General features: G+C 49.9%; 1 protein-coding gene across 1 annotated transcript in view; it reads left to right on the top strand.

The window, feature by feature from the left end:
- Positions 1–16,091, top strand: part of LOC147729427 (uncharacterized) — a 326,741-nt gene that overhangs the window by 163,685 nt on the left and 146,965 nt on the right. The gene's annotated exons all lie outside the window — the stretch shown is intronic.

Raw genomic sequence — 16,091 nt, 5'->3', positions numbered from 1 at the left:
ATGCATCCTACTACACTGATGATGAACAGCTTTTACTTTCACAATGCCAGTGGGTTGAACACCTCTTCAGACACTGGGTTAACCTGCCCTCCGTGCCCCTTCACCCTCCCAACCAAATTTGCAGAAAACCCCCACTACCACTACCACCACCCCATCCTCTCCAAGCTTATCTTATTTTGCCATGGTGATACAGAGGGCGTCAGAAGTTTTGAACCTCCAACTCCCATCTCTCGAGGTCCAGACCAGCATCCTGGCGGAAGTCCTACAACCAGGACAAATGTCCTCAGATCCACTCCTCCCCTTAAAAGGAGCTTCTACCGACACAGTAATGACACGCCATTCATTCCCCAGCGTCCTGGCGGATCCTACAACCAGGACAAATGTCCTCAGATCCATTCCTCCCCTTAAAAGGAGCTCCTACCGACACAGTAATGACGCGCCATTCATTCCCCAGCGTCCTGGCGGATCCTACAACCAGGACAAAGGTCCTCAGATCCACTCCTCCCCTTAAAAGGAGCTCCTAGCGACACAGTAATGACGCGCCATTCATTCCCCAGCGTCCTGGCGGAGGTCCTACAACCAGGACAAAGGTCCTCAGATCCATTCCTCCCCTTAAAAGGAGCTCCTACCGACACAGTAATGACGCGCCATTCATTCCCCAGCGTCCTGGCGGATCCTACAACCAGGACAAATGTCCTCAGATCCACTCCTCCCCTTAAAAGGAGCTCTTACCGACACAGTAATGACGCGCCATTCATTCCCCAGCGTCCCAGCGGATCCTACAACCAGGACAAATGTCCTCAGATCCACTCCTCCCCTTAAAAGGAGCTCCTAGCGACACAGTAATGACGCGACATTCATTCCCCAGCGTCCTGGCGGATCCTACAACCAGGACAAATGTCCTCAGATCCACTCCTCCCCTTAAAAGGAGCTCCTACCGACACAGTAATGACGCGCCATTCATTCCCCAGCGTCCTGGCGGATCCTACAACCAGGACAAATGTCCTCAGATCCACTCCTCCCCTTAAAAGGAGCTCCTAGCGACACAGTAATGACGCGCCATTCATTCCCCAGCGTCCTGGCGGAGGTCCTACAACCAGGACAAATGTCCTCAGATCCATTCCTCCCCTTAAAAGGAGCTCCTACCCACACAGTAATGACGCGCCATTCATTCCCCAGCGTCCTGGCGGATCCTACAACCAGGACAAATGTCCTCAGATCCATTCCTCCCCTTAAAAGGAGCTCCTACCGACACAGTAATGACGCGCCATTCATTCCCCAGCGTCCCAGCGGATCCTACAACCAGGACATATGTCCTCAGATCCACTCCTCCCCTTAAAAGGAGCTCCTACCTACACAGTAATGACGCGCCATTCATTCCCCAGCGTCCTGGCGGATCCTACAACCAGGACAAATGTCCTCAGATCCATTCCTCCCCTTAAAAGGAGCTCCTACCGACACAGTAATGACGCGCCATTCATTCCCCAGCGTCCCAGCGGATCCTACAACCAGGACAAATGTCCTCAGATCCACTCCTCCCCTTAAAAGGAGCTCCTAGCGACACAGTAATGACGCGCCATTCATTCCCCAGCGTCCTGGCGGATCCTACAACCAGGACAAATGTCCTCAGATCCACTCCTCCCCTTAAAAGGAGCTCCTACCGACACAGTAATGACGCGCCATTCATTCCCCAGCGTCCTGGCGGATCCTACAAGCAGGACAAAGGTCCTCAGATCCACTCCTCCCCTTAAAAGGAGCTCCTACCCACACAGTAATGACGCGCCATTCATTCCCCAGCGTCCTGGCGGATCCTACAACCAGGACAAATGTCCTCAGATCCACTCCTCCCCTCAAAAGGAGCTCCTACCCACACAGTAATGACGCGCCATTCATTCCCCAGCGTCCTGGCGGATCCTACAACCAGGACAAATGTCCTCAGATCCACTCCTCCCCTTAAAAGGAGCTCCTACCGACACAGTAATGACGCGCCATTCATTCCCCAGCGTCCTGGCGGGAGTCCTTACACCACGACAAATGTCCTCAGATCCACTCCTCCCCTTAAAAGGAGCTCCTACCCACACAGTAATGACGCGCCATTCATTCCCCAGCGTCCTGGCGGATCCTACAACCAGGACAAATGTCCTCAGATCCACTCCTCCCCTTAAAAAGGGCTCCTAGCGACACAGTAATGACGCGCCATTCTTTCCCCAGCGTCCTGGCGGATCCTACAACCAGGACAAATGTCCTCAGATCCACTCCTCCCCTTAAAAGGAGCTCCTAGCGACACAGTAATGACGCGCCATTCAATCCCCAGCGTCCTGGCGGATCCTACAATCAGGACAAATGTCCTCAGATCCATTCCTCCCCTTAAAAGGAGCTCCTACCGACACAGTAATGACGCGCCATTCAATCCCCAGCGTCCTGGCGGATCCTACAACCAGGACAAATGTCCTCAGATCCATTCCTCCCCTTAAAAGGAGCTCCTACCGACACAGTAATGACGCGCCATTCAATCCCCAGCGTCCTGGCGGATCCTACAACCAGGACAAATGTCCTCAGATCCACTCCTCCCCTTAAAAGGAGCTCCTACCGACACAGTAATGACGCGCCATTCATTCCCCAGCGTCCTGGCGGATCCTACAACCAGGACAAAGGTCCTCAGATCCACTCCTCCCCTTAAAAGGAGCTCCTAGCGACACAGTAATGACGCGCCATTCATTCCCCAGCGTCCTGGCGGATCCTACAACCAGGACAAATGTCCTCAGATCCATTCCTCCCCTTAAAAGGAGCTCCTACCGACACAGTAATGACACGCCATTCAATCCCCAGTGTCCTGGCGGATCCTACAACCAGGACAAATGTCCTCAGATCCGCTCCTCCCCTTAAAAGGAGCTCCTACCCACACAGTAATGACGCGCCATTCATTCCCCAGCGTCCTGGCGGATCCTACAACCAGGACAAATGTCCTCAGATCCATTCCTCCCCTTAAAAGGAGCTCCTAGCGACACAGTAATGACGCACCATTCATTCCCCAGCATCCTTTACCCGAATGTCTACTGGTCGAGGCAGAGACAAGCAGCATCAACCTAAATTAATTCCCTATTGCTCCCCTTGATAGGGAATCCAAACATATAGAGACATTCGGAAAGAGAGTGTTCTCCTCAGCTAACCTCTGCCTCCAACTAGTCAGTACTGGTTGCTTTCTGGGACTCTCTTTACTTACTCTATGGGCATGATTGACAAGCTCTAGCCCACAGTCCAGGAGAAATTTCGCTCCAATCTTGTGTGTATAGGATGGACAGGAAGCAGCAAAGTATGCCGTATGTTCTGAGCTGGAACCACCAACTGTTTGGGCAGCTGGTACCTGCGTGGAGCTTCAGCGTCATGCGGTAATGAGATCCACTGGCTTTTCAAGGGACCTTCAGGCATCACCTTTCTCTTAAGAGACGAAGCAGACCCGGCCCCAGAGCACTTCAAAGAGAGCATAGCCACAGCATGCTCCGGCTACCTTTCCATGCTCACAGGCATTGCAAGCGGTTTGGCACAAAGACTACATCAAGGTTCACCTCCACAACAGCCGACCCCTCAGTCCTTTCTGGGTTGGCATCAGCTGATAACCTCCAGATTCTCAGATGCAACGTACTGCTCACCGCTCCTGCCACCGCTTCCAAACCACTTTAACGTGCCCTCAGTCGCACACGGCCATCCCACTGGGGGCAGGAGAAAGGATTACCTCCAAGGATGACAGATCATCACATCACGAATCAAGCACTAAGTGTGAATACTTAGTGTCCCTCTGTTGCACTCCGTTATGGTTAAAATAACCTTTTTAGAATTAAAGAGAGTTCCACAAATGTAATTCTAAAAAGGTTATTTAACCATAACTGAGTGCAACAGAGGGACACGAAGTATTAACACTTAGTGCTTCATTCATTGTGTATCTACTCCCTTCAGGCCAGAGGGGGATACCTCGTGTGCACCCAAGAAGTTTACCTTCATCAGACACAGATTTACTTTTGATTCACCCAGTGCGCCCCACTACCCGTTGTTGATTTGAGATCATCACATCAGACAGATGAGTTTTTCAATTCATTCAGAGGGATATGCTTTACTATTTCACCCACACCAGAGCGACTGTCCGAGGGGCATTTGCTCATCTGGCAAAGGAAAAGGAGCATTGAGAAGGCCCTGGCATCAGAAGTATGGACTGAATGTTGCTCCCCTTATTTCCCAGTGTCGAATAAAGACAGACACCTTCATCCTATTTTAGACCTTCACCTTTTCAAGTAGGGTAAATTCAAAATGTTCACGCTGGCCCAAGTTCTATCCGCCTTGGATCCAGGTGGCTGGATGGTGGTGTCGAATGTACAGGATACCTATTTCCACATACCCATCCTGCTGTCTGCAGAGGCATTACCTGCAGTTCAGGTTGGGCTACAAGCATGTTCAGCTTTCATTGTTGGCCTTCTGCCTCATGAGCACCCCTCCGGAGACACACAATTGATGGCTGTACTCACAGCACATCATCAGTGGTTGGCAATGCCAGTCTAGGGCTCGAAACATTCACTGACCCCAGGACAAGATCATTTTTGGGCCTCCTCGCCCTTTCTGGCAAACTGAAAATCCTCTAACTTCAGTCAAACAAAGAAAACTAAATGTAGACAAACTTTTGACCTCTGTCTCAAAGCGGAGCAAATATGACAAGGTAACAAGTCTTGTCACATTTGCTCGGCTTTTGGAGAAGGGGTTCAAACGTCAGTCTTCCTACATTTACTTTTCTTTCTGTGACTGAAGTTAGAGGAGTTTGTAAAGTGAACTGTGTGACAATTGCGTTGAGACCAGTTCACAGGTCAAGTACATTCAGTTAGGTCGAGTAGATTTTTCAAGTTACTAGACATGCAGGTCTAGTAACATTTTAATGGGGTTTTGAGCCCTGCAGTCTTCACATACCATGCTGGCTGTTGAAGGCTGGCTTGCCGCAGTCAGTTTTAGTCTACCTTCAGACAACAACAAATCTTTACATGTTTGGGGCTCTCGACCAACATGCCAAACTCACACCTGTATCCTTCCCAGAGGCTTAATTCAACAGTGCTTTTTCCAGTCTTTCCCCCACCTCAATGTTTCTAGGACATTCAGGCTGTGATCCCAGTGTTTTGACCTCGACCCTGGGTCTCAGTAAGAGTGGTACTCAGGCTTTTTGACCTCATCACCTCCTGCCGCAATCCTGTGGAAGACCCCAGATGGCACATGCAGTCCCTGCAGTGGACTCTGAAGCCTCAGTGGGCTAACCCCCAAGGAAACCTGAACGATTATATCCAGATTTCAGAGAAGACTGCAAAAGTTATGCATTAGTGGCTGTACGACTGCAAGTGGACCGGCGCGAAAACCATCCGAGTTGACGGTTCTGCCGAATGCATCGTCGCTGGGTTGGGAAAGTCATCTGGGAGGAGCAGCATTCAGAGACCTGCCTCCACATCAATCTGCTGGGCATGATTTGCTTGGCACTAAAGGCCTACCTCCCGTCAATCAAGGAAGGGCTGGTTCAGGTTTTCACCGTCCGCACCGCCGCCATGTGGTACTGCAGTAAACACGGCAAAGTGGGTCTTGGGCTCTGTGTCGAGAGGCCGAAAACCTTTAAAACTGGGTGAGTTGCCCAGGCATCCCCTTGATAGCCAAATGTCTGGCAGAATGTTTGCAAGCCAGGGCGGATGAACTCAGCTGGCATTGTCTAGCGGATCACGAATGTCAATCGCACTTGGAGGTGGCGCTGGGTGTCTTCCAGCAATAGGGAGGACCCTGGCTCAATCCCTTCGCTACTGACGAGAATGCACAGTGTCCAAGCTTTTGCACACTGGATTTCCCAAGGCGACTCTCCATCAGAGATGCTTTCCACCTAAAATGGAGCTCAGGACTCCCATATGCATCTTTGCCTCTCCAGAGTTCTGAAGAAAATCAGAAATATCCGGGCCCAGGTCATCTACACGAAACTTCATCTGTTTTCCGATCAGGCTGCTGGCTTGAGAGGATCATCCCTCGCAGTCACAAGGCAGAGTCATGCGCCTGGGCCTGCGCAACCTACACCTCGAACGGAGAGTGACGCAGTGACAGATGACTGCTTCCGACCTCCTTCGCAGCCACGGGGCAGAGTCATGCACCTGGGCCTGCTCAACCTACACCTCGAACGGAGAGTGACGCAGTGACAGATGACTGCTTCCGACCTCCCTCGCAGCCACGGGGCAGAGTCATGCACCTGGGCCTGCTCAACCTACACCTCGAACGGAGAGTGACGCAGTGACAGATGACTGCTTCCGACCTCCTTCGCAGCCACGGGGCAGAGTCATGCACCTGGGCCTGCTCAACCTACACCTCGAACGGAGAGTGACGCAGTGACAGATGACTGCTTCCGACCTCCTTCGCAGCCACGGGGCAGAGTCATGCACCTGGGCCTGCTCAACCTACACCTCGAACGGAGAGTGACGCAGTGACAGATGACTGCTTCCGACCTCCCTCGCAGCCACGGGGCAGAGTCATGCACCTGGGCCTGCTCAACCTACACCTCGAACGGAGAGTGACGCAGTGACAGATGACTGCTTCCGACCTCCTTCGCAGCCACGGGGCAGAGTCATGCACCTGGGCCTGTGCAACCTACACCTCCTTGTGTGGATAGCGACACAGTGCCCAATGACTGCTTCAGACCTCCCTCCCGAGGTAGTGCATGTCATATTGCCAGCTAGGTGACCGTCCACAAACAAAATCTACGCCAGATGCTGGGAAAAATGTGTTGCTTCGTGTACTTTTTTTTGACAAATAGAAGTGCTGTAAGGTACATCTGTCGGATGTGTTGTGTTAGTGCTATGTTTAGTACAGCAAGGGCTTCTTGTGGCCAAGATTAAAGATTATTTATGAACCTTTTCACATTTACCAGATCAACCATCATCGTTTAAATCATCTGTTGTGATGTTTTTGGTTGTGATGCAATAGTGGGAGCTTAACCTGATTCTCACATACTTAATGTGTGCACCGTTTGACTCTTCTGCGCCTTTTCACTCTGAAAAGTATTTCTTCTAGCACTAACATCAGTTCATTTTATGAGTGACTTACAAGCACTCTCTGTCCAGCCAACATAAACCACCTTTTTTCCAAACAAACTGGTGCTACGGACTGGGGCATCATTCCTGCCCAGGGCTGTCATTCCTTTCCATGTTGGATAATCCATCACCCTTTCGGCATTGTTTGCTCCAACTTGTCCTTCAAAAGAATCCCATTGTTTGGCTCTCTGAGTATTTACATCTATCTCACAAGGGTAGAGCAGTGCAGAAACAAACCACTTCAAGGTGTCTAGTTTTCTGCATCTCAATCCTCTACACATTGGCTTAGAAGAAGCCTCCAAAACACACAAGATGATGGACAGAAAGTTGCACATTGGCAAAACATTCACTCCCAGTCAAAGATCTGGGTTTATTCCATCATTATTTTGCTCACCACGCCACCCCAGTTGAGACATGGCCGTATGCAAATCAGTCTTGACCCTGTCCTCATGGGAACGGTCCAGCCCGAACTGCCAAGCCATGTCTTCCCTGGACCGGAATCAAGCATCTTAGGACCGGTTTCTGGCTATCAGCCGTCTTCAGCCAGGATAGCTTGACTCCAGTGGCTTAGTGAGCACGGGACCCACGTATGGGCATACCCTTCCCACATAGGGCGAACAGCAAAACACACAAGACTATGGACGGAAAGTTGCACAATGGCAAAACATTCACCCACAGTCACAGATCTGGGTTAGAAGAAGATTTCAACAACACTCGAAGGCTCATTCCACCAGAGCCAAGGCTGTTACCATTGCTTTGAAATGATTTCATATTTGACAGAAAAATGCCATTTCATAATCAAATTATATCAGTTGTTGGTGTTTGTTTTGGCATCCTGCGTATGGCAAAAGAAATTCTACTTTTTAGAATCTCTTTCCTCAAAGATTACTGTTGTATTGGCCCTGAATAGACTTCAGGTCGTTCAGATTCCAGCAGCACGATTGGTTCTGGGATTGCCGGGACAGGAACATATTTCCTGTCATTTGTGCAATTTGCACTGGCGTCCCATTTCAAAAATGGATTTCTTTTAAAGTAGCGCTCTTAATGCAAAGGGCTCTCCATCATTGTGGACTTGACTCTTTTGGCTAGGATTGCTTCCTGTAGCCCGGCGAGGGTCTGACGGTCATCTGGTAATCATCTGTCCAAGGGTCGTTTGTCCACTGCGGGAGGTTGTTCCTTTTCCGTCCTGGGCTCTGTATGGTGGAGCAAGCTCCCTTTTTTCTCAGTAATCACCTTCTGTATCTGCCTCTTTTCACAGGCCATATAGTGCCGGGACACTCTTGAGTAGCCGTGCGCTCTATAAATCCCTTCACATTCACATGCAGATTGTCTGTCATGGACATCTGCCAGGCTGCAACGTGGGCCTCACTTCACACGTTCGCAGAGCACTACTGCCTTGCTTGCCAGGTCGGACAAGAGGGATAGTTTGCCCGTCGGTTCTGCTGGTCTTTTTGGTCTGAGCCATTCCACAGACCCATCTTTTTGGTTGGCGCTGCTTTGGCATCTGTTGACAAGGTGGGGTTCTACGGTTAGATGTATCCATCAGAAGAACAGGTTACTTACCTTCTGTACCACTCTTTCTGGTGGTTCTCTGTCTCACTGCAGATTTCTCACCAGCTCTACACATTCTTGATCTGGGGAACGGGCTCTTCTCAATGTTTACAAAGTCCAAGTCTAGAGATCTGCATGCTGTCAAGTCTGGTCAGATCGTGGCTCCATATCCGACGGCACAGACAGAGTTCAGAAAGAAACTGACGTCACTGCACGGGGTGGCGACTGTATGTGGCTCGGGGGCAGGACTGAGTCAATACGGAGATGCACTACGCCACTTACTGTCGCCGAAGGGAATTACATAAACAAAAGTCTCCAGATCCACTCTGGCACCTGAGGGTAGTCACAGGGTGAGGAATCTGAGGTTAGATAGAGCACTCACCGGAAAGAGCGTTATCATTAATAACTCCGTCCCGCCATTGGATGGATGGAAGTAAGTCTGCTACAAACTCTGATAAGCTACATGTGTGAGAGGATGGGCAGTACCACTCTTGAGAGGGGCTTTAGGCAAGCAGAACTGATTTCATTTCTACCCTTGATAAAACAGCAGTATTGAAATAATGTACATGAGCACTGGGACTCTGCTGCAGCCCTTCACGATGTTAGACATGGTACAAATTTGTTTGCACAAGTAGACCTTTTTTCCAACCGTTGTCCACATTTTGAATGGGTAGAGCGAGAAAACACATACATGAGCAGAGGCCAGAACTATTCAGTACCATCTCTGATCAGCCCTATAGCACATATGGGCCTTCTGCCCTCGCACATAGGTCTGTCCAGCATCTGGAGCTCACACTTCTGCCCACAGAACCCGGATCTTTCAACGCATAGTGATCCTTCTGCCTTCAGGTACACACACTTACATCCTTCTGCTCTCGGGTACTCACACTTTCATCCTTCTGCCCTCAGGTACGCACACTTTCATTATGATACCCTCAGGTACGCACACTTACATCCTTCTTCCCTCAGGTACGCACACTTTCATTCTGATACCCTCAGGTACGCACACTTACATCCTTCTGCCCTCAGGTACGCACACTTTCATTCTGATACCCTCAGGTACGCACGCTTTCATTCTGATACCCTCAGGTACGCACACTTTCATTCTGATACCCTCAGGTACTCACACTTACATCCTTCTGCCCTCAGGTACGCACACTTTCATTCTGATACCCTCAGGTAGGCACACTTACATCCTTCTTCCCTCAGGTACGCACACTTTCATTCTGATACCCTCAGGTACACACACTTACATCCTTCTGCCCTCAGGTACGCACACTTTCATTCTGATACCCTCAGGTACGTACACTTTCATTCTGATACCCTCAGGTACGCACACTTTCATTCTGATACCCTCAGGTACGCACACTTACATCCTTCTGCCCTCAGGTACGCACACTTTCATTCTGATACCCTCAGGTAATCACACTTACATCCTTCTACCCTCAGGTACGCACACTTTCATTCTGATACCCTCAGGTACTCACACTTTCATCCTTCTGCCCTCAGGTACGCACACTTTCATTCTGATACCCTCAGGTACTCTGTGAGAAGTTGGCCTGGTATATGATGATCACTATTCTAGTGAGCACCGTGCACCAGTCCAAACGACCCTTATGGTGATTGGTTGTAAGTCAACCTTATAGACCAGCTATCCTAGAGGTAGCGTGGACCAGCAGTCTTAGGCTAAACTTAAGAGGGCATGTAAAGCAAGCTATTTTACCATATGCAATCCTTTTAATACCAAATGAAAGGACACCACACAAGTTATACATTACAAAATATATGTATTTATTTCTAGAATAATCCCCTATACTCTTTATGAGCACAGAAGCACAAGCGTTAACCAAAGAACACAGTATAACATACAATAAGCTGCACAATTATGGATAGGCCGGGTGGCTTCTCAAACCATATATTAAGAAAGTGGTATAAGTACCACGTCACGAACAATGAACAGGCCTAGGGCCTTGGGAATCGCTGGGCCTACACTGGACTAATGAAGGTTAGGACATAGGAGGCCCACAGGATGCGGGTGCAGTGTCTATAGGCAACCGCGTTTACCATACAAGTCAATGGTGCGTAAAAATCAAGTTCCAAGGGTGGATCGAAGATGAAGATGAAGAGTACCTGAAAGCAGAGGGCACAGAGTCTGGGTCACTAGCCAGTGACCAGGATGGACCAGGATGGAACTTGGACGGAACCAGGCAATGTCGGGTTGCGATCAGGTTCTGTCGAGTAGTTTGTCTCCGTGCCACGTGGACCAGGAAGGATCGAGGATGACCAGCTGGTGAACACGAGCTGTCCCACGAAGGCTCTTGCTGTCGGCGGTGTCGGTACTCGATTCGGAGTCACCAAGCCTTGGCAAAGAGAACCCACGCAGGACTCGAAGATGTCTTCTTGATCGGACCGGGAAGGTCAGATCGATGGCTCCTTTTCAGGGGAGCTGGGGCCAGTCTGGAGCAACCAGACCAGCAGTGTAGTTTCGATGGATCGTCGTCACAGAGGCCACTAGCCAACGGGCAAGCGACCAGACAACACGTCTAGCAGGAAAAGTGCAAAAGGGCCCCATGCAGCACTCGGAGAGTGTGGAGAGGTGATCTTTGGAGCACAGGCTGCTCAAGGCTGGGGCTTCTCAAACCCCAAAGCACAGCGTTGAGGGAGCCTCGGGAGCTGCACAGGAAGCACTTCGTCGACTTTTCAAGCTGGCCGGTCCCACGTCTCACGTCGCCTCCAAGGGTCGAAGCTTTGCTAGGACTGTGGATCGGGCTGTTGGAAGTCTGGGAGTCCAGGTCTTGTTGGTCTGTCGTTCGAACTCCGGCGGGAGCAACGGCAAAGAAAGTCTTCATGCGCTGATGGTGCCTGCTTGCACAGGGTTGCCACTCCTTGACCACAAGGGAGATTCTTCAGTCTTCTACGAGTAGTAGGATGTCGAAGGGTCCAGAGTTTTGTTTCAAAGTTTCAGTCAGGATGATCTGATGTGCATTGGCACAGCTCCTACCTTTATTCCAAATCAAGGGGCTGGATCACCTGCTAGGTCCCTCCTATGGGTGGGACCCAGGAAGGGGGTGGTTACACCCCTTTCCCTTTGTCCAGTTTCGCGCCAGAGCTGGGGCTGGAGTGCCCCAGCACCGGTTTGAACTGGGCTATGCATGGGACGCCTTGTGTGCCCCAGGCAGTGTCTAATTTCATTCAGCCCTCCCTGCCCCAATCCACTATCTCCTGTCTGGGGTGGTGGTGATTTACTGCTCCTGACCGAAGGCAACACAGAACATGAACATCGGCGTGCATGAATACTGAGATGCTCCCCGGTCCACGCTGCGTGAGGAATTGAAAGAAGCCAGCGGCTGCCATTTGCTGACCTGCCGCCCTAGTCACACTCATCCGAAGTGGAATACAACCTCTCACCTCACAGCCTTCATACAGAAAGCGTCCCTCTGTGATGGCCCCCTGACTACCCGCGCAGAACGCAGCTCTACTTGGACTAACGTCCGATATATCAAAGACTACATGCAGAAACCTGTCCGTGACACTGACACAACTTTGAATACACACAGCTACTATTGATTTAAAAAAGAAAAATGCAGAATTCCTGAGGAAGGCGAACGGCCGAAACGCGTTGAAAGGAATAATCTCTGAGTGGATGACGACCAGCCGCCTGAAACTGAACTCAGACAAGACGGAGGTCCTCATCCTAGGCTCTTCGCCCTCCACCTGGGACGACTCCTGGTGGCCTCCCGCCCTGGGCACCGCACCCAAACCGACAGACCACGCACGCAATCTGGGCTTCATCCTGGACTCCTCCCTCTCCATGACCAGGCAAGTCAACACCGTCTCCTCGGCGTGCTTCAACATCCTACGCATGCTACGGAAGATCTTCTGGTGGATCCCCACCGAGACCAGAAAGACGGTCACCCAGGCCCTCGTCACCAGTCGACTGGACTACGGCAACGCCCTCTACGCCGGTACCACCGCCAAGCTCCAGAAGAGACTCCAGCGGATCCAGAACGCCTCAGCCAGACTCATCCTCGACATCCCACGAACCAGCCACATCTCCGGACATCTCAGAGACCTGCATTGGCTCCCCGTCAACAAAAGAATCACCTTCCGCCTCCTCACCCACGCACACAAAGCCCTACACGACCAAGGCCCGAGCTACCTCAACAACCGAATCAACTTCTACGCTCCCAAATGCCACCTTCGCTCAGCCAACCACGCCCTCGCCGCCGTCCCCCGCATCCGAAGAGCGACAACAGGAGGAAGGTCCTTCTCCTACCTGGCCGCCAAGACCTGGAACTCCCTCCCGACCGACCTGCGCCTGACCCAAGACCACCTCTCCTTCAGGAAGAAGCTGAAGACCTGGCTGTTCGAGCAGTAACGGCACCCCCCCAGCCCCCAGCGCCTTGAGACCCTACGGGTAGGTAGTGCGCTCTATAAATGTCTTTGATTGATTGATTGATTGATTGCGCATTGTCGAATGTTTTAAATATTTTTCTATTGTGCAGTAACTAAAATGTATTATATGTAAAAAATATGTGTTCAAAAAAAACAAAAAAGTGTCAATAATTGTACAAATAATAGAAATGAAATAAGGAAGGGAAGAAAAAAACAAAAAGATGAAATACAAATAAACATTTTGAACAGTTATGATCTGGTAGAATTTTCGATCTAAACAGCGTCTAGCTTACTCAAAAGATATAAATGTTAATAACCTGACTCATTCCTTCCAAAAAAAGTAACACCTCCCTGTGACAGGATACCATTTGTCCAGGCCTCCCCTGCCGGAGTTTCGGTCAGCAGCAGGAGGCCAGACTTGTGTCTGTGGCAGCAGCATCCATTTTGTGATGCTGAGGCTCTGGTTAGATTTAAATTTGTTTAAGCAAAGTAACATGTCTTCTCCCTCTAGAAGGGTGGAATGCTACCCCCGTCGCCAGAACTGGTGAGGGGGTAGTATTCCAAAGCGTATGACACCTTACACGACATGTTTTGATAAAGCCAAACCAAAGTTAGCAAGTAACCGCGAGGATTATAATGCACTTAAGAGTATATGGTATGGCAATATCCCAGAACAGCTAAGGGACTTGGTTCCGAAAGCTGCAGACAGGCTCAGCTCATGCTAGAGCTCTATCTCACATAATTCCAAGCACTCTGCCTCCAGGATTGTTAAGGCCTGCCATAGGAGTGACTTAGATGTGTATATGTGTCCAGATAGAGGTTTAGATATAGGTATACTATATCTAAGCAAGGGGTGATTACACCACCTTGCCCCAGCTGAGTGATCAGTCAGTTGTGTCATTTTGGATGGCCAGCCAGGGGTGGCAAAAGATATGCTGCAGGCCTTGGATGCACCTATGCCCTGGGTACCTATAGTACACTGTACAGGGGATGATAAGATGACCCAATATCCAATTGGAGATGTACCTAGGGTACATGGAGTCTATTTTAAAGAGAGAGCAGATAGCCTGGGGCCCTGATTAGCAGGATCCCAGGCCAACTAAGTCGAAAACCAGCTAAACACTAGGCAAAACAATCTGGGGTAACCATAGTCAGGTATCCACCTTCCTACGTGCTCACACTTTCATCCTTCTGCCTTAAGGTATTCACACTTTGATCCTTCTGTCCTCAGGTACTCACACTTTCGTCCTTCTGCCCTTAGGTACTCACATGTTATTCCTTCTGCCCTCAGGCACTCACACTTTCATCCTTCTGCCCTCAGGTACTCACACTTTGATCCTTCTGCCTTCAGGTACACACACTTTGATCCTTCTGCCCTCAGGTATTCACAGGTTATTCCTTCTACCCTCAGGTACGCACACTTTTATCTTGATACCCCCAGGTACTCACACTTTCATCCTTCTGCCCTCAGGTACTCACGCTTTCATCCTTCTGCCCTCAGGTACTCACACTTTGATCCTTCTGCCTTCAGGTACTCACACATTATTCCTTCTGCCCTCAGGTATGCACACTTTCATCCTGATACCCTCAGGTACTCCCACTTTCATCCTTCTGCCCTCAGGTTCTCACATGTTATTCCTTCTGCCCTCAGGAACGCTCACTTTCATCCTGATACCCTCAGGTACTCACACTTTCATCCTTCTGCCTTCAGGTACTCACACTTTGATGATCCTTCTGCCCTCAGGTACGCACACTTTCATCCTGATACCCTCAGGTACTCGCACTTTCATCCTTCTGCCTTCAGGTACTCACACTTTGATGATCCTTCTGCCCTCAGGTACGCACACATTCATTCTGATACCCTCAGGTACTCACACTTTCATCCTTCTTCCCTCAGGTACTCACACTTTTGTCCTTCTGCACTCATGTACTCACACTTTCATCCTTCTGCCCTCAGGTACTCACATTTTCGTCCTTCTGCCCCTAGGTACTCACACGTTATTCCTTCTGCCCTCAGGTACTCACACTTTGATCTTTCTGCCCTCAGGTACTCACACTTTCATCCTTCTGTCCTCAGGTACTCACCCTTTCATCCTTCTGCCCTCAGGTACTCACACGTTATTCCTTCTGCCCTCAGGTACTCACACTTTCATCCTTCTGCCCTCAGGTACTTACACGTTATTTCTTCTGCCCTCAGGTACTCACACTTTCATCCTTCTGCCCTCAGGTACTCACACTTTCATTCTTCTGCCCTCACGTACTCACACTTTCATCCTTCTGCCCTCAGGTACTCATACTTTCATCCTTCTGCCCTCAGGTACTCACACTTTCATCCTTTTGCCCTCAGATACTCACACTTTCATCCTTCTGCCCTCCAGGTTGCACACATTGGTCCTCTTTTGCTCAGATAGTCGATCATTGTCATCTGCCATCCCATTACTCGCATGTTGGTCATTCTGCCGCCTAGTATTTACACATTGACCCTTTGCCTGCCATTACTCACACATAGGCCTGATTATCATCTGGTAGTTACATATCTACCCACAGCATTCATCGGCCCTCCTGCCCTCTGATACTCACACCTCGGTCCTTCTGAGCTCTGGTACTCATAAAGTATCCCTCAGATACTCAGATTAACCGCTTGCCCTCTTTAGGCACAAATTGCTGTTTCCGTCTTTCATTACTCACACTTCTTCCTTCTAGTACTCCTACATTGAACCTTCTGCCCTCTGACACACGCAACATGGGTATTTCTGCCCTCCAGAACTCAAACATTGGTACCTCTGCTGTTAAGTACTCACTTGTTCGTCCTTCAGCTCTTTGGTATTTACACATTTGCCCTTCTGCCCTACATTATACAAACATACACACATCTTTCTGCCCTCTAATACACATTAGTACTTCTGTCATTAGATACTCGCTGGTTGGTGCTTCTGCTCTTTGGAATTGAGACACTTGCCATTCTGCCCTCCAACACACACAGGACCCTGTACCTTCTGGGACTCACACTGTGGTACTTCTGCCGTTGTGTACTCACTCGTTAGATCTTCTGCTCAC

The sequence above is a fragment of the Lissotriton vulgaris genome, chromosome 2_2 (assembly GCF_964263255.1).
Source record: "Lissotriton vulgaris chromosome 2_2, aLisVul1.2, whole genome shotgun sequence".
Classification (NCBI taxonomy): Eukaryota; Metazoa; Chordata; class Amphibia; order Caudata; family Salamandridae; genus Lissotriton; species Lissotriton vulgaris.
The sequence above is the reverse complement of the archived record's forward strand: the minus strand, read 5'-3'. Positions and strand labels throughout refer to the sequence as shown.